We start from the raw sequence: 16,950 nt of genomic DNA on the forward strand, positions 1-16,950 counted from the left end.
TATATTTGATTGTAAAATTTCTCAGTAGAGGGTAGCTGATGTTGGCATACAAAAGTCTTTAATATTCAATTGCTGAGACTTTAAGGAATCACTAGATGTCAGAAGCAACTTACTGCCGGTTTGAGCTGTCAGCCACTGCAACAGAGATGCTGTAGTGTTTCTGCACTGAGCAGAGGGTTGGACTAGAGGACCTTTAAAATTTGTTCCAACTCTTTGATTCTATGAATTTCTGATTTAGCAGCAGGCAAAAGCAAGTGGATTTTGAAATAAAGGTATGCCCTTGCCACTGAATAATTGAACTGGACAACTGGTAAAATTTGAAGCTATTGCTTTTGTGTTAATAATATTTTCCTATCTTCATTTGACCTGCAGGTTTCAGTCTTATTTCTGAATACAAAGATCATATAGAAGAATTCCTGGTTAGGAAAGCTTACCTTGAGGGACTGGGCAGGATTTTATAAATTATTTGATTAGGTGGGTTCTAAATCCCTAGGAACATATTAAGGGTCCATAAGGGGTCGGGGGGGGGGTGTTAAAAAATCAAGATGGCAGATGCTACTACATGATAAAAGCCCTGCCCCTTTTTTACATCCATGAAATATGTGAAACACATGTAAAACTGTACACATAGCATAACTCTGACTGCCATTTTGACTTTCCCACAATATTATGAATTGCTCCCTGTAAGAAACGTTCCCTGTAAGTAAAAGTTTGATCTGTGAAATCACCCGCTCATCTTCTCCCTCTCCTGGAAAAATGAAAGCTCAAAGGAGCTTGTTTTGGCAGATATCTTGGCTAGGTTCATACAGTGTGGTTAACTAGTCCAGTTAAAATCCTAACAGTAGCATTTGCAAAACATGCTGAGCTTGGTTCATTTTGGTTTTTCTGCTTGTGGATTGACATGTTGCACAAACCAACATGTTATTTTGTGATTTGATGTACTATGCAAATCCACAAAATGGATTAAATTAGTAACCAAGTTACGATATGAACCCATCCATGGCCTGTCTTTCTGCATCCAATCACTTATAAAGTCTATTGAGGGTCCCAGTTCAATTTTACACTGGATCCCTAGTTCGTCTCACAGGGAAGATTTGATTGAATTCAGGAGTTTGACAAAATCACTTTCAGTTCCTTTACATTGGCCAATTGGCTAATTGGCCAATTTGCTAATTTTCCATAGATAGCAAAAATTGGAATGGAATATGAGTAAAGCATCTTCCAATCAAAATCACTCAGATTACTCAGGCATTTTCAGAGCTGGCGTAGGAAAAGAATAACTAACATGCACATTATCAAAAAGGAGTAGTGCCTACTCTGGTATAAGATATGTGAAATGAACTATCAGTTGTTCTCTTTGCCATTTGCATTAACTATATGAGACACTAGTAAGGTCACTTGTTCCCTTTCCTTGTTTAGTAATATTTCTGGAGTGCACTTCAAGGGTAGCATTTCTGTTTACTCTGCCCTTGTGTTATCAATTTTTCTCTGATATGGTTACTAGTCTGAATGCCATTGTGATAGAAAGAAGCCAGGAAAATTGTCTCCTGTGTATTCCTACTGTATGGCATTTAATAAGTATGCTCTAGTATTTCCAAAGGTCAATTACAATCATATTCCTCAAGCATCACCTTACTGTGCAGTTAGAAAACCAATTAGAAACAGAGCTAACAGGCATTTATTCAACATCCATGCGAAGTATGGTTGGCTGCCCAAATTAAAAAAAAAAAAAAGTTGCAAAGATAAGTTGTCTGCTCATGTACTTAGCTATGATCTTGTGCAAATCTTCTTGGGATTAAGTTTCATTAAAAACAGTAGGACTCACTTCTTAGCAGATATGTATTTGCTGAAGAGCAAGATGAGGATCAATTTAGCACCCAATCTAATATACTGTCATCTTGTTTCTTGGGCATGGATCTGGAAAAGTGAATGTTCAGCCACATCAGTCCAATAAATATTTATATAAATTAATTTATTCCATGTCTTCCATTTAGGGATGCCCAAGCTGATTAACAATGAGGGCAGTGTAGAAGGTCCCCTCTAAAACATGCAGCTATTCTCCAACATTAAAGGTGGAGAGGCTCTTCAATGCTTTTGAAGGTGATTTATCCAAATTCTTCAGTGTTTGGAGTGGAAATGGGTGTATAAAAACAAACCACAGAAGTTTCTTAGTCTTCTTGAAAGGTTTTTGTTACAAAAGTGAAATGGCTGTAACATTCTCTAGAGTTATTTCATTCCACAGTGCCACTGAGGAAGGGTGTAGCTTCACCAAAAAAAAAAAAAACACCAAACTTTCCATGTTGGGAAAACATGTCATCCCTCTTACCCATGGGATAGCCATATTCAGGTGGCCACAGTGTGCCATAGGAGCACCATTGCACAAAACCTTTCTAAGGATGGGTCAGAGGGGAGAAGAAGAATTACAAATGTAATTCTGATGTCCCCAAAGTCTTCAGATTTTCATCAGGCTTAACTTCCAAGGAGTGGTGGGGTTTTTTGAATGGAAGCTTTCCAGAAAAAGGGAGGGAAGGGGGGGGTACCATTCATCTGGGATGGTATAAGAATTCCTGCCCTCCCAGGGAGTTGGACTAGAAAGACTCCAATGTCCCTTCCAAATCTATGATTCTGTGATTCTATGAGTAAGTGTAATCTCACCCATTTTATACTTCGAATGCAATGAGGTTATTAGCTAACCCATTTTAAACATCCTCTCTGGTATCCAGCAAACATGGAAAAATATTTTCTTGAATTAGTCTCATCGTAAGATCGTGATCTTGTTTAAGTTGCTGCTGGGGACAGAGATCTGTTCAGAAGTGTCCACATGGTGTGTTCAAAGAAATCAAGACAGAGCTCATGATGATGCAATCAAAGCTTTGCCTGTTTTTTATGTGTATCATGACAATAAGAAATATAACTAGTGTTCTTTATGACAATCAACGATTTATGAATATGGGATATTTCAACTCTTTATTCTAGAGTTTTTGGAAATAACTAATAGCCACCTTAGCAATACTTGTGATGTGTGTGTGTGTGTGGGTGCGTGTATCTCCTGTAGACAGAAGAATCCAAAATACATTCCAATATTAGTAGTAACTAGACAACCCTGTGACCCATTGGGTCATCCTTTGAGAGAAAGGTAGTGCAGTGTGATGTGACCAGAATGAACATTAAATTTTAGGCTGACCATATTTTTTTTACCTCAGTGCTGGACAGTCCCCTGATCATCTAAGAAGAATATATATCATAAATAGAAAAATAATTGTAGTGACAAGCAAACTTCAATAATAAGACAATATTTACTTACCTAAACAGATAAACAGAATGATCACGGGCAGGCAAAAAAGCAGTGGAAGCGGGAGTGACTTCTGACCTCCTGCCAGCTTCCCTGTTGACTTTGCTTGTGGGAAGCTGGCAGGAAGCATTGGAAATCATGATCACATGACCGTGGGGACACTGCAACAGCCACAACTTTGCAAATAAAACTGATCTGAACATCGTGGAAATTTCAATTCCACAGGAGTAATTGGTCCTGGATTTTGTACTCATTCTTTAATTCCTTGATTAAAAAATTTTTGCAGTATAATGCACTGTTTGGGCTAACTTGAGGATACAAACAGACAAACAGATAAACACAATGAGAGTTTTAATAGTAAGAATTTTACACACTGTTAATGCATTTGTACCAAACTACAAAATCAAGAGCTGTTTTAATTCAATATACTGCCACTTTGCAATTTAGACAATCCAAATTGTCTTACAATGACTGAAATGGTTTAAAAACTTGTTTGGCAGTTAGTCAACTTAAAATATTAATATAATTTAATATTAATGGGGATTATCTGATATAGAACTGTAAAAAAAGTACATTCTTATTGTGAAGATTTTAAAGGTCTCTTTTTGATTCTTCCCCCCAGGATGATGCAGAACTATTTATGAACACTATTTAACCAGTTGAACATCCATTGGATCACAATATTGTCTAGGCTGGATTTATAACAGGTATCATGGGTAGCTTTGTTAAAACATTGACATCAAACTAGACTACATCCATAGTAATACCTTGGTCTGCAAAACAAGTCACTCTTTCATAAAAAGAGATAAGATTCTTGTCTTTGATAAACTGATTATGCCTACTGCTAATGGTAACATTCCACCAGAATGAGAAGTCAGCAATGGTCACTTGCTTTGTAAAAATAAAAGAATGCTACCTAAAACTTTACCTACTTAAACTTATCAGGGACCATAATGTTTAAGGATATTGATGGTAGGGTTCCCTTTATTTTCACTGAATGCTGGAAGATGAATGGGTTTCAGCGGATTGCTGAGTCTTAGGGGAAATCACCCTGGGGTGTAGATTTTGATCTGCCAATGTCTGGCCATATGCTTGTTCAGACAAGTAGCTTAGCAAAAAGAATTGGTGGCGGGGGGAGTGGATTGGTGTTTAGGTGTTTAGGTGTTTAGGTGTTTAGAGATATGCTACTCAAAAATCTGTTCTAGTATATTGCCCATTTCCAAAGAAGGGCAATGCCAAAGAATGCCCAAACTATCGCACAATTGCACTCATTTCACATGCTAGCAAGGTTATGCTCAAAATCCTACAAGCTAGGCTTCAGCAGTACATGAACTGAGAACTACCAGATGTACAAGCTGGGTTTCGAAGAGGCAGAGGAACTAGAGATCAAATTGCCAACATTCGCTAGATCATGGAGAAAGCACGAGAGTTCCAGAAAAACATCTACTTCTGCTTCATTGACTATGCAAAAGCCTTTGATTGTGTGGATCACAACAAACTGTGGCAAATTCTTAAAGAGATGGGGGTACCAGACCATCTTACCTGTCTCCTGAGAAATCTGTATGCGGGCCAAGAAGCAACAGTAAGAACCAGTCACGGAACAACCGATTGGTTCAAAATAGGGAAAGGAGTACGACAAGGCTGTATACTGTCACCCTGCTTATTTAACCTATATGCAGAGTACATCATGAGAAATGCCAGGCTGGAAGAATCACAAGCCGGAATTAAGATTGCAGGGAGAATCATCAATAACCTCAGATATGCAGACGATACCACCCTAGTGGCAGAAAGTGAAGAAGAACTAAAGAGCCTCTTGATGAGGGTGAAAGAGGAGAGTGCGAAAGCTGGCTTGAAACTCAACATTAAAAAAACTAAGATCATGGCATCTGGACCCATCAATTCCTGGGAAATAGAAGGATTAGAAATGGAAGCAGTAACAGACTTCATTTATTTGGGCTCCAAGATCACCGCAGACGGAGATTGCAGCCATGAAATTAAAAGACGCTTGCTCCTTGGGAGGAAAGCTATGGCAAACCTAGATAGCATATTAAAAAGCAGAGACGTCACCTTGCCAACAAAGATCCGGATAGTCAAAGCTATGGTTTTTCCAGTAGTAATGTATGGCTGTGAGAGCTGGACCATAAAGAAGGCTGAGCGCCGAAGAATTGATGCCTTTGAACTGTGGTGCTGGAGAAGACTCTTATGAGTCCCCTGGACTGCTAGGAGGTCAAACCAGTCAATCTTAAAGGAAATCAACCCTGATTGTTTATTGGAAGGACTGATAATGAAGCTCAAGCTCAGATACTTCGGTCACCTAATACGAAGAGAGGAGTCTTTGGAAAAGGCCCTGATGCTGGGAAAGATTGAAGGCAAAAGGAGAAGAGGACGGCAGAGGATGAGATGGTTAGATAGCATCACTGAAGCAATGAGCATGAAACTGAGCAAACTCAGGGAGGCAGTGAAGGACAGGAAGGCCTGGCGCAATATGGTTCATGGGGTCACTAAGAGTCGGACACGACTTAACGACTGAACAACAACAACATATTGCCCATGCAAATGTTAATCTAACTGGTCTATAGTTTCTGAGGTCCTTCCTCTTCCCATTTTTGAGTATTTGGTCTATCTTTTCTTTTCTCCAGTCTTCTGACATCTCACCAGTTCTTCAGAAGTTTTCAAAAATTACAGTCAGTGGCTTTGAGATAAATTCTTCTAGCCCCTTCAATATACTAATATATAATTCATTTGGCCCCAAAGATATTGGTTAACATAGCAAACTATCCTCTTACTAGACCTTTACCCATCCTGAATTGTGTTCCTCTCTTTTCCTCAGTTTTGTTAGAAAAAGCTCTCTCCCTCTTCTGATATCATTCTCTCCTCACTGCAGCAGTCTTGATCAGAGTCATGGGAGCAGGAAAGTAAATTAAAATGTTTTTTTCATAGAAATAGCTAATTGCAATGGGAATGCCATGATTTGCTAGCAAAAGATTGTTGGGGGGGGGGAGCTTTAGCTTTGTGTCCCCTATTCCCCCTGCCCCCATCCCCTATGATCTCTGAAGATAAAACAGCTTGAGGATGATTGCTGATAGAGGGAGATCATCAAGGCAGGAGGAATAGATGTCCATAGATGAGTGAGCATCCGCATCTTCAGGAACAAATCCATCTGCCAGTACTAAAAGGCTGTGCATGCTTATTGCTCTTTTACATCATTGTGTCAGGTGCAGATTTAAACACGAGGATAGGCCACCATCAAATTTCTTTGGTCTTGAGGTTCTTATATCTTCATTCTGCTCTGCTTCAGATCTGTTGGGGGCAGACAGTTCTGCTTTAGGACACTCTCCATCAGAAAGAGCCATCTTCAATTAAATCAATCAATAAGCTAGAGCAGAATTGCAAATTATGGTGTGAACCGAACTGTAAGAAAGTAATCATGTTCTTCTTTTACTGCTATACCTTGATAGGAAAAGATCACCAGATAGATGTAATTTTTCTTTTCTATACAACTATCTGTAAGTGATCCTAAATGTGTTTACTGTAAGAGAATACCACTGACATCAACAGAGTTAGCATCCTAGTAAATTCTTGTAAGATTTCAACTGTCAGAGGTTCAGGAACTGGTTCTAACAATATGATTTGTAGTCATCCTATATCCAGTTCCCAAAAGACAGCCTTTAATCATGAATACTTCCTAATATTTCCTGCTAATTAGTCTCTAGTTTAGGATTAAGAAATTTCTGTTTGGAAGACAGGGATAATCATACAGTATTTAATTGTGTTATGCTTTATGCCAGCTTTAAAAGCACTGGGTGTCAATTTTTCTTCTTTTCCCAGAGGACATAGCAACATAAACTCTGGGATGCTTTCTGTCCATTAATTTCCCAGGAGGAATGAATGGTAGCTATAAAGAAAACAAGAAATATGTTAAAATCATGGAAGCCTATCAGAAAATAACAAAATTGGGAATGTGAAGCTCATAAGAACTTAGAAAGCCATCAATGATAATGAAAATGGCTTTCATCAGTTACTTCTGACAATACCCAGAAATATTAAAATAACTACAATTTCTCTTGCAGCAAAGAAACCCAAGAAGAAAACAACTTTTCATGAATATGAATGTGTGGAACTCCATAACGTGTTACTTGCTATCATGTCTCAGTTTCTCATTAGCACTGGAATTAGAGGAATACCTACTAGCTGGCTCTTTAATCACTATTAGGTAATGGTACCAGTTTAACATCTAGCTTCCCTCTGACCACACATGAGCATGAAAATGTATGCAGGGGAATGATTCCTGGGCTGGTAAAAGTATACACTCAAACAGATGTCAAATTAAGGGAAATTATTGGGATTAGAGATGGAGATATAAGAAACTAGAGGAAAAGCAGATAGCATAAAAAGAAAAGATGAACCTCCAGTCTAATGAGCAAGGCTCATCCAAGTTGTTCAGTACATGATGATTTTTTTTAAAGGGAATGATAAGGAATGGGAGAATGGAGTTCATGAGAAGATCACTATGGTTATATGGGTATGGCACAATGTCAGGAACAGGGTTTTGATACATCCAGCACATCTAACACTGCAAAAGTAGTCCAGAAAAGGAGGTGGATTATTGACATCTTTCCATTCCAAAAAAAGGTAAGATACAAAATGCAAGAGATTTCCAATATATTCCTTGTAGACACACCTTTCTGGTAGGAATGTATGCATGGTAGATCGCTAGGACATTATTTAATTGGATTTGTTGAAAGACATCTTTTTTGTTCTCAGGCCATTCATTTGACTGCTTATATATTTATGCTGCATTCATCATAGAGTTCCCCTTCATGGATCACTGCCTTGTCGTGGCGAAGGGGCTTGCGTAACTCAGTGAAGCCATGAGCTATACGTGCAGGGCCACCCAAGACGGACAGGTCATGACAGAGAGTTCTGACAAAATGTGGTCCACTGGAGAAGGAAATGGCAACCCACTCCAGTATCCTTGCCAAGAAAACCCCATGGACAATGTTAAAAGGCTGAAAGATAAAAGGCCAGGAGATGAGCCCCTCAGATCGGAAGGTGTCCAATATGCTACTGGGGAAGAGCTGAGGGCAATTCCAAGTAGCTCCAGAAAGAGTGAAGCGGCTGGGCCAAAGCCGAAAGGACGTTCAGCTGTGGATGTATCTGGAAGCGAAAAGAAGGTCCGATGCTGTAAAGAACAATATTGTATAGGTACCTGGAATGTAAGATCTATGAACCAAGGCAAGCTGGATGTGGTCAAACATGAGATGACAAGACTGAACATCGACATCTTGGGAATCAGCGAACTGAAATGGATGGGAATGGGTGAATTTAATTCGGGTGACCATTATATCTACTACTGTGGGCAAGAAACCCTTAGAAGAAATGGAGTTGCACTCATAGTCAATAAGAGAGTCGGAAAGGCAGTAATGGGGTACAACCTCAAAAACGACAGAATGATCTCAGTACGTATCCAAGGCAAACCATTCAATATCACAGTCATCCAAGTCTATGCCCCAACCACTGATGCTGAAGAAGCTGAGGTTGACCGCTTCTATGAAGACCTACAACATCTTCTAGAACTAGCACCAAAAAGATGTCCTTTTCATCATAGGGGATTGGAATGCTAAAGTAGGAAGTCAAGGAGTAATCGGAATAACAGGCAAGTTTGGCCTTGGAGTACAAAATGAAGCAGGGCAAAGGCTAATAGAGTTCTGTCAAGAGAACAAGCTAGTCATAGCAAACACTCTTTTCCAACAACACAAGAGACGACTCTACACATGGACATCACCAGATGGTCAATACCGAAACCAGATTGATTATGTACTTTGCAGCCAAAGATGGAGAAGCTCTATACAGACAGCAAAAACAAGACCAGGAGCTGACTGTGGCTCAGATCATAAGCTTCTTACTGCAAAATTTAGGCTTAAATTGAAGAATGTAGGGAAAACCACTAGACCACTTAGGTATGACTTAGATCATATTCCTTGTGAGTACACAGTGAAGGTGATGAATAGATTTAGAGGATTAGATTTGGTAGACAGAGTGCCTGAAGAACTATGGACGGAGGTCCGTAACATTGTACAGGAGGCAGCAACTAAAACCATCCCAAAGAAAAAGAAATGCAAGAAAGCAAAATGGCTGTCTGATGAGGCTTTACAAATAGCTGTGGAAAGAAGGAATGTGAAAAGCAAGGGTGAAAGGGAAAGATATAAGCAACTGAATGCAGATTTCCAGAGAATAGCAAGGAGAGATAAGAAGGCCTTCTTAAATGAACAATGCAAAGAAATCGAGGAAAACAATAGAATGGGGAAGACTAGAGATCTCTACAAGAAAATTGGAGATATGAAAGGAACATTTAGTGCAAAGATGGGCATGATAAAGGACAAAAAAGGCAGGGACCTAACAGAAGCAGAAGAGATTAAGGAGAGGTGGCAAGAATACACAGAAGAACTATACAAGAAAGATCTTAATGTCCCCGATGTCCATACTGGTGTGGTCACTGACCTTGAGCCAGACATCCTAGAGAGTGAAGTCAAGTGGGCCTTAGGAAGCATTGCTAACAACAAAGCTAGTGGAGATGACAGTATTCCAGCTGAGTTATTTAAAATACTAAAAGATGATGGTGTTAAAGTGCTGCACTCAATATGCCACCAAGTTTGGAAAACGCAACAGTGGCGACAGGATTGGAAAAGGTCAGTTTATGTTCCAATTCCAAAGAAGGGCAATGCCAAAGAATGCTCAAACTATCGCACAATTGCACTCATTTCACATGCTAGCAAGGTTATGCTCAAAATCCTACAAGCTAGGCTTCAGCAATACATGAACCGAGAACTACCGGATGTACAAGCTGGGTTTTGAAGAGGCAGAGGAACTAGAGATCAAATCGCCAACATTCACTGGATCATGGAGAAAGCACAAGAGTTCCAGAAAAATATCTACTTCTGCTTCATTGACTATGCAAAAGCCTTTGATTGTGTCGATCACAACAAACTGTGGCAAATTCTTAAAGAGATGGGAGTACCAGACCATCTTACCTGTCTCCTGAGAAATCTGTATGCGGGACAAGAAGCAACAGTTAGAACCGGTCACGGAACAACCAATTGGTTCAAAATAGGGAAAGGTGTACGACAAGGCTGTATACTGTCACCCTGCTTATTTAACCTATATGCAGAGTACATCATGAGAAATGCCAGGCTGGAAGAATCACAAGCCGGAATTAAGATTGCAGGGAGAATCATCAACAACCTCAGATATGCAGACGATACCACCCTAATGGCAGAAAGTGAAGAAGAACTAAAGAGCCTCTTGATGAGGGTGAAAGAGGAGAGTGCGAAAGCTGGCTTGAAACTCAACATTAAAAAAACTAAGATCATGGCATCTGGACCCATCAATTCCTGGCAAATAGAAGGGGTAGAAATGGAAGCAGTAACAGACTTCATTTATTTGGGCTCCAAGATCACCGCAGACGGAGACTGCAGCCATGAAATTAAAAGACGCTTGCTCCTTGGGAGGAAAGCTATGGCAAGCCTAGATAGCATATTAAAAAGCAGAGACGTCACCTTGCCGACAAAGATCCGCATAGTCAAAGCTATGGTTTTTCCAGTAGTAATGTATGGCTGTGAGAGCTGGACCATAAAGAAGGCTGAGAGCCGAAGAATTGATGCCTTTGAACTGTGGTGCTGGAGAAGACTCTTAAGAGTCCCCTGGACTGCTAGGAGGTCAAACCAGTCAATCTTAATGGAAATCAACCCTGACTGCTCATTGGAAGGATTGATAATGAAGCTCAAGCTCAGATACTTTGGTCACCTAATGCAAAGAAAGGACTCTTTGGAAAAGGCCCTGATGCTGGGAAAGATTGAAGGCAAAAGGAGAAGAGGGTGGCAGAGGATGAGATGGTTAGATAGCATCACTGAAGCAATGAGCATGAAACTGAGCAAACTCAGGGAGGCAGTGAAGGACAGGAAGGCCTGGCGCAATATGGTTCATGGGGTCACGAAGAGTCGGACACGACTTAACGACTAAACAACAACAACAACATCATAGAGTTCATTATTCTCTCAAGTACACTCTAGGAATATTTCATAGGGGGAAAAGAAAACAGTGCTACAATCTTGCGGATATGCTAGACTGCAACATGGCAGCAATATCATTAACACAGGTGCTGATTCAACAAAAGCTACAGGCTAAAATTGTGAGAATAAATAAAATACACAATGAGATAAAATAAGTCACTCAACTCACTCACCTCTCTGGTAAGGAACAAGAACTAATTAAGATTCCAGATACCGACTATTGATTCTATGACATGGAATATTTCTTGCTGGAGAGTCTCTTTCAACCATATACTTACTCTTTGGATAGCCACCTGATTCTCTTCCTGCCCCCACCTATCCTTTTTGGTATATGCAATTTTGTTAAAAATCTTCAAATATAATATTTAAAAGAAAAGGGCAAATAGGTATTGATGAATTAAAAGATGTGTAAGCAAGAAAAGCCAATCTTTTTCTGAATGAGACTTCATTCTCACAAACTACCTATTAGGGTCCCACTGGTGAAGATGGGATTTAGAAAACTGTTATTATAACAGTAGCACAATATTAACTGTCTGGTGAAGCCACCAATTTAGTTTATTGTCTAACTAAGAATAAATAAGAAATACTGAAGTACTCTTGTATTGGGAGCTGAGCAGATCTGTAATTTTCACATCATCCTTCCCTTGAGAGAACTCAGACTACTTAGTAAGGACTCAGTGGCCCCTCTCAATGCAGAAATATTTTTCAGTTATACATGAGACTTTTAGGAAATTATTAATGCAAAAAAAAAATAACATTGTTTGTTTGCTATTTCAAGTTCTAAGGCTGCCCACTCACCAGTATCCCAGGTGATTTACAGAAGGTTAAAAGAAATAGTGACAATCAGTTGTAAGTGTAGTGAAAAATAGCCATGCCAAGAGAAACAAAAAACTATAACAGTTAAACAATATCGATTCAAATGGTGTATTCACACAATATTATGGCCCAATGCCTGTGGGAACAGCCAGGTCTTCAAGGCCATCTTAAAGGACAGCAGTGTTAGGGCACAGTTCACCTGTTTTAAAGCTACTGCAAAATGTATTTTATCTATAACATGTAATCATCATTCTCCAGCTCACAAGCAGACAGCAAGCTGGCTTGCTTGCTTTTCTCCCAAAACCACCAGTTGGAGCCCTGTAGGGTTGGTGAAAGGACTACCTAGAATTAAAAAGTACTTTTCAGAACATCATTAGCCCAGTAATTCATTTTCAGAATTAAGTTCAAACTATTATTTTGTTCATAGTCTGTCACACAAAGCTAAAAAATAGCTTTGTTCTAGAGAATGTCCTTTTTCATTTATATATTCTCTCTATTATAAGCAACTTTTATTGATATCTTTCATTTCTGTATTGAATTAGTGCGCAGATGAACTGTTTTGGCTTTTTGGGGACTCTTTAATTAAAAGATCATTCATGTAGAACTTACTTTTATTGGCAAGTCTCTCTCTTCTTTGCAACTTCAAGGACATAGAAATGTAGATAATACTGAGGTCATGGCAGAGGACAGTTCATTTCTTCTAGTCTGATCTTGGAGTAACTTACTTAGGTTTGCAGAAAAGAACTTTAATTTCTGCTACACCAGTGGTTCACCTTGCAACCCATGTTGCCAAAACAAAGTTGTAGAGCAAGGCAGCCCAGTCAGCAGAATGAACAGAAGGTTCCCTAAATTCAGCAGAGTTTAGCATAATTTGAAAGATGTGAAATAGCACACGTGGTCATTGAAAAGCACTCATATACCTATAGGTGGTATATAAGATAAGATCACATAAGACCATTACATTCAGAATCAAGTTATATAACTGCTCCTCTGTCCATTCCCAATTTAAGGATTTCTGGGATTTTGTTAAGTAATTGAATTTCTGTTCATATATCTTCATACAAGCTGCGACTGGATGTTAATCCCTCTGTGGGTATTTTCCAGTGGCAGAAATGTAAAGGTTTTCTGGCAATCAACCCTTACTTTATTATCCTGGACAAGACAATGAGGAAGTGGAAGTTAACCAAATAAATCAGCAATCACATTAGAAGGAGAAGGAACTGAACAAGTGGAGGAGGTAGGATTGAAAAGGATGGGAGATAAGCATTAACAAGTCTCAGGAACGGAAGGTTCAAATAATAAGGTAAAGCTTAAAAAATAGGAACTACAGCTGATCCAATTTATCCCCCGAGAAGTTAGAGAAGGTTTATAATTGGAGAGGAAATGTACAGGAGTTTTAGTGACAACTATAATAGACTGTAGACTGAACTGAATAGAAAGCCATCTAGTTGCAGATATTTGTAATTTTAACAGCTGCATCAGGACACAGAATGAGCTGCAATACCATAGTAACAGATTTCAAGTATAGGAAATATACATGACATAGAATGCTAGTTATGTTTACTGTTCTAGAACCAAGTGCTATGGTTTGAATCCAAATGTAATTTAACTTAAAGAAAGATTTCCTATCCCATTCCTTTGCTGCAATCTCTGAAAAAAGACCAAACAATCTGAGACAGGATGTATAAAGGAGTATTTGCGTAAGGGGATATCAGGGAATAAGAGAATGGGAAATATGTTTTGGTAGAAAGATAGAAGGAAAGAAAATTTCCTTTTTTGCCTAGTTGGATGCTACTTAAGCAATGTACAGCAAGTCTATCCATGACATGCTAAGTGAGTTATAGATACCTAACAAATAAAATATGGGTATATAATACTGATTTTGATATTTAATACACGTTTATGGCTATCCTCTGCTCAAGTACATTAAATGGCACTGACAGGCCTTGATGTTATATCTATATTTATCATGACGTATCTAAGAAACAAGACAACAAAAAATATTCAGAACATCTCAAATCAGACTAATAAGTAAAAATTGGAAGAGGTGGAGTGGGGGAGACAGACAGACAGACAGACAGACAGACATAGGATCTGCATTTCAAATGGAACCCCTAGATATTGTCTCTGCTGTTGCCCTTGTCCTGTGGAACAGCATTCCCTTGGAGTTCCGGATGGCCCAACCCTGTTGGCATTACACAAAGTGTTAAAGACCTGGATGTTTACACAGGCCAGGAACTTAAGTGAGTCCCATTGTCTGATTGATTTGTTTAGTGATTGAAGGGAAATCGTTTTTCAACCCCAGGCATGTTTTAGAGCGTGGTTTCTATGTTGATTTTATGAACTGTTATTGGTTTTTTGGTTTTAATCTTTGTATGCTACCCAGAGTCACCTTTGTGAGATGTGTGGCTATACAAATTGTTTAAATTAATAAATACATAAATAAACTGAAAATAAACTTAACATTCTAAGTTTGGATTGTATGCTAGAAAATAAATATGTGAAGTACAAATATAGCCACATATATTGCATTAGTGACAAGCAATGAATCAATAGGCTGAGTTCTGTTTTCTGAAGAGCAAACAAAATAGCACATCACATAATTGCCTTCTTTTTCTCTATATCCCTTCTTTGCACTGGTAGAAAAAAAAGACCTGAAATGATTTCAACTGATCTGAAATATTTTGGTATCTAAGACAAAGGACAAGACAGCGATTCCCACCTCACATCTTCCATTCCCTACAGGGGATCTAAGTATGCTGGAAAACTAACCTGATTTCTATTCTGGCTATGACTCCATTTCCAAAAGCAGCAGAGTGGCATAGAGAGCAATGCCTAGAGCACATAGCAAGCACCGCCTTGCCCACCAACATCTTGCTGGTGACTGAACTGACGATGGCAGATTTTAGGGATCAGTTCCTCCTTCAGTCTCTCTCCCTTCCTCTATTTCTGTTCCTCTCCATTCATTAGCCTTAGAAACTCTAAGAGGAGTCAAACTGGGTGAGTGAGTAATGCAAAATGTGCACATCTTCTCTTCAGTTGTTTATATTCTTGTTCATTATGAATACAAGAAAATAAATGGTTTCTCCCTTGTTCAACTTTTGACTAAATCCCTAACCTGTTATTAATTTGGGTGGTTTCTTGACTCACTAAACAGTTTTTGAAGAACACACTATATTTTTGTAACTAATCAAGTATTCCTATTTCACTGCAAAAGATGACTTTGATTTGGCATTGGTCCGTCCTGTACACAGTCAGGATCAAACTGGTTCAACAAATTTTGACTTGCTTTTCATGAAAGTCAACTATTTTCTCACTCTGGGCTGATCTTTGATGTGCAAATATGCACACTAATATAAGCTCTCACATTAGTGGAGATACCTCAAGCTATGAGTGAGTGAGTGGGAATCATAGAAGGATTTATTTGAAAGTATTTTTTAACCTTGCTCTACAGCCAAGAAGCACTCCCGGAGCAGATGACAAAGATCTAAAGTTGTTGTCCTGGTCATCAGTAGGCTTTTGGGTCCAATTGAAAACACTGTTTTTTTACTTTTAAAACCCTTTATAGAACAGTATAGGATAGGTCAGAGAATGTTTTTATCCATACTTTGAGTTTTTACCATCTCCTTTCATAGCTGAAGGGTAATTAATGTTCAGTAGTTAGTCCATATGGCGCTATTATCACCATCCATTTTCTTAATGTAAGCCTTCAAGAATTCTGTCTTAAAAAATGCACCCTGGAGATATATGTTCTCTATGACATAGTCAAGGACAGTTTGGGCATATCCAAAAGCTGGTAAAAAGGTAGAAAATAATATGATGTGCCAGGTGTAAGATTTTTTTATTTTAAGAGAATCAGCACCTAATCAGTATAGGCTATGGTGAAATTCACTTTATCTGAGGATAACCTGGTTCATTCTTCTGTAAACAATACGGATTTGTTAAGTCTCTTGTATTGTTAACTATTCAAATAGCAGCTGTAGATTTTAATCCTAGAACCCATGAAACATCAAGGGATTTATTTCTAGGTAACCATGCTTTGGTAAATATCAACCTTAAGGATGGTAAATATACATTTTATATACTATGCTTATTATGTACTAGGTAATAATTGTGCCAGCATATCTGTTTATACTGTATATATTTATATATTTCCTGGCACTTTTGGGGGGGGGGTACAGTTTTGTCTGTAGCATTTTTACATCATGCCTCTGAAGTTGTCCTGTTTTTATTATGTGATATTGTACCATTATTTTACTGTTTTGTATTTCAGTACGTTGCTCCAAGACCTTGGACTGTTAGGCTAAAAGATAGATGGATGGATGGATGGATGGATGGATGAATGAATGAATGAATGAATGAATGAATGAATGAATGAATGACCAAGCTGTGAAATAACATAATCATATAGTGCAATGCCCATCATTTTGGTGCATAGGAACGGACCTATGTACAGTAGATTGAACTGAAACATGACAATCAGTATATCAGAGCTCAGTGGCTCATTAAGCTTTATCTTACACCCATCTTTGTTATAGTGAAAGTTAAATGAGTTTGATAGTAAAGCTAAATTTAACAAGCCTCCCGGTATACAGATCAGATTTAAAATCTAAATTCAAATAAGTCAACTTAATCATACACTTTTGCAGGTTAGACTCAAATACTGAAAGACACGATGACATTCATGCAGATTAGTCAGACCAGGAATGTGAGCCTGAAATAGGCTCACTATCTTAGAATTTTGTAATGATTCCCCAACACTAGGCATGGCAA

Source organism: Python bivittatus, unplaced genomic scaffold, assembly GCF_059951505.1.
Source record: "Python bivittatus isolate LINGU-HERP-01145 unplaced genomic scaffold, Pbiv_v1 ctg000700_np1212, whole genome shotgun sequence".
NCBI lineage: Eukaryota > Metazoa > Chordata > Lepidosauria > Squamata > Pythonidae > Python > Python bivittatus.